The sequence below is a fragment of the Phaeoacremonium minimum genome, assembly GCF_000392275.1.
Source record: "Phaeoacremonium minimum UCRPA7 unplaced genomic scaffold PA7_03_scaffold_331, whole genome shotgun sequence".
In the NCBI taxonomy this organism is placed as follows: Eukaryota; Fungi; Ascomycota; class Sordariomycetes; order Togniniales; family Togniniaceae; genus Phaeoacremonium; species Phaeoacremonium minimum.
The window spans coordinates 217,988-220,445 of NW_006921235.1; positions in this window are offsets into that span (position 1 = coordinate 217,988).

Consider the following 2,458-nt stretch of genomic DNA (forward strand, 5'->3'; position numbering starts at 1 on the left):
TTAGCTTCGAACAAATCAGGGTTAAATTCTTTATCGTGAGAATCTGGCACAGAGCCGTAAAGTTAAGGAGTAGTGGCAAAGACTGTCAGTGTTTGGAACACCAGCGAGGAGAAAATGAGAAAGTCGATGTTGGCAAACCATCCTGCAACTCCCCCGCTGCAGTCTACTCATCCACGACATGGGGCAAATCGCTAGTGGTTAGGGTGCTATGTACAGTACATACAATCAAGCCCAGCTCGTATTCGGCCAGTTGTCCATGCAGACTCCGCATTTCAGTCACAGCAGAATTGATTACTGTCACTTGGGCCTGCGTTCAACCCCCGCTCAGATCGACTGTTTGGATCTCAATATGTAACCAGCTGCAATGTCTGCTTACTCTTATGGCGATCGGTTGTCAGATCTCAAATCTACCACGGCATGACGATCTTGACACGCGCAATTTTTGCGCGTAAATTGTTTGACATTAGTTGGAGATCTATCTTTCGCGGTATTTGTGCAGTGATAGCCTCCCGCGACAATGATCACATCTCCGAAAAGAATATCACCAACCGCCTCGACCAAATATGGGCGCCGTCTCAGACAATGACTAGTTTTTCGGTTCGATCGGGTTTTGATCTGTTGTTACAGGCATGTGCTTTCCCTGCTGGAAGCGAAATTATTTTGTCAGCCGTCACTGTCCCTGACATGGTAAACATTATTCGACTACATAATCTAGTACCTGTTCCTGTTGATCTACAGGCAACAGATGCTAGTGTGTCAGCGAAAGATGTTGCAGAGCATATTACCTCGAGAACAAAAGCTGTGCTTGTTGCGCAATTATTCGGCAATCTACATCCCCTCGCAAATCTTGGTATATTAGCCAGGGAGCACCAATTGCTATTGATAGAGGACTGCGCTCAGGCATTCAAAGGTAGGGACTTTGTCGGGTCCCTAGAAGCATCTATCTCGATGTTTAGCTTTGGCCCCATCAAGACCTGCACCGCATTGGGAGGGGCGTTGTTGACCGTGAGGGATCCCAAGCTTCTCCAGAGCATGAAATCGACACTGGCAACCTACCCTCAACAGAAGCGAACACAATACCTGAAGAAGCTGCTGAAATACTCCATATTCAAAGCAGTCACAGATAACAGATATGCATATGGGACTCTGATTGCTTTGCTTAGGGCAAGGGAGGGAGATCATCACGCTGCTATCACGAACCTGAGCCATAGCTTACCTGGGAATGCTAATTTGGTAAGCCAGATTCGGCTTAGGCCGTCCAATGCTTCGATGCAGCTTCTTGAGCACCGTATTTCAACATTCAACTCTTCATACATCGACAAACGCGCGGCACGTATTGCAGAACTTGTCGTTCAACTTCCCGAAACGCTTCAGCCAATAGGGTTTAAGATGGCTAAAGGTCTGCCCTCAACTCATCATTATTGGATCTGTCCTATCCGTACTATACACCCACGCCGGGTTTTGAATGATTTGCTAGACGCTGGCTTTGATGCGGCTGCTGGAAATGCAAGTCTGACGGTGGTAAACGGACTTTCCACTTCAGAGAATGAAGCGGCTGATGCTTGCGTCAACTCGAACTTTTGTCCAACAGCCAGCATGATGATGAGGGATGTGATCTACCTACCAGTCGATCATGTTTTCACGCCCAAGTCCAAAGATCGTCTTCGAGCAGTTTTGATCAGACACACCGGTCCTACTTAGAATATACAGCGAAGCGAGCTAGAGTATGTCAGAAACAGCGCATAAATTGAAACTTTGAACTAAAGACACTCTCAGATATAGAACTGAGTCAAAGTTAATCTGACCAGTTTATGATATCCGCATTTTCCAGATAGTGCCTCACCAACAATACCAATAGCCATAGCTTCGACTACTCTTATCCCACATCAACTTGCGTAGCTCTGTCAAGCCCAGTCACCCGAAGTATGTATGATGCTAGAGCCAACCTGTGAATTGATAAGTGGCATTCTAACACTGGTTATCCAGCATCATGGTGACGTGTATTATAGTCACCAAGGCCTGGATAGAGCACACGACGATTTTAAAGCGATCGAGATCCTACAGAAGATTACATGTGAGCTTGATGGGTTTTATTATATAAAGGAACTATTTCCTTTCAATAGCCATTTCAAAAACCTGCAACTGAATAAATAGACTCAACGTTTTTTCGTCCTCCTTTGGCCATAATGGAGATCACCTGTGGCGTCGAACTAGAATTCTTGGTAGCTTTAAACGTAAGCAATGCGAATCTTTCAAGCATTTCTAAAGTTATTCAAGTATCAAATGTTACTAGACCAATTGCCGACCATTTAAAAAGGTCTAATTCATGTTACTAACATAAGAAAGTTGTGAAATATTTGAGTAACAGCATAAGGCAACAGGCATCTATAAATTGGCTGTACTCCTTTGATGTCTTTATGTTATGATTATGTGACGGACCGTAGAGCGCGTACGAGCA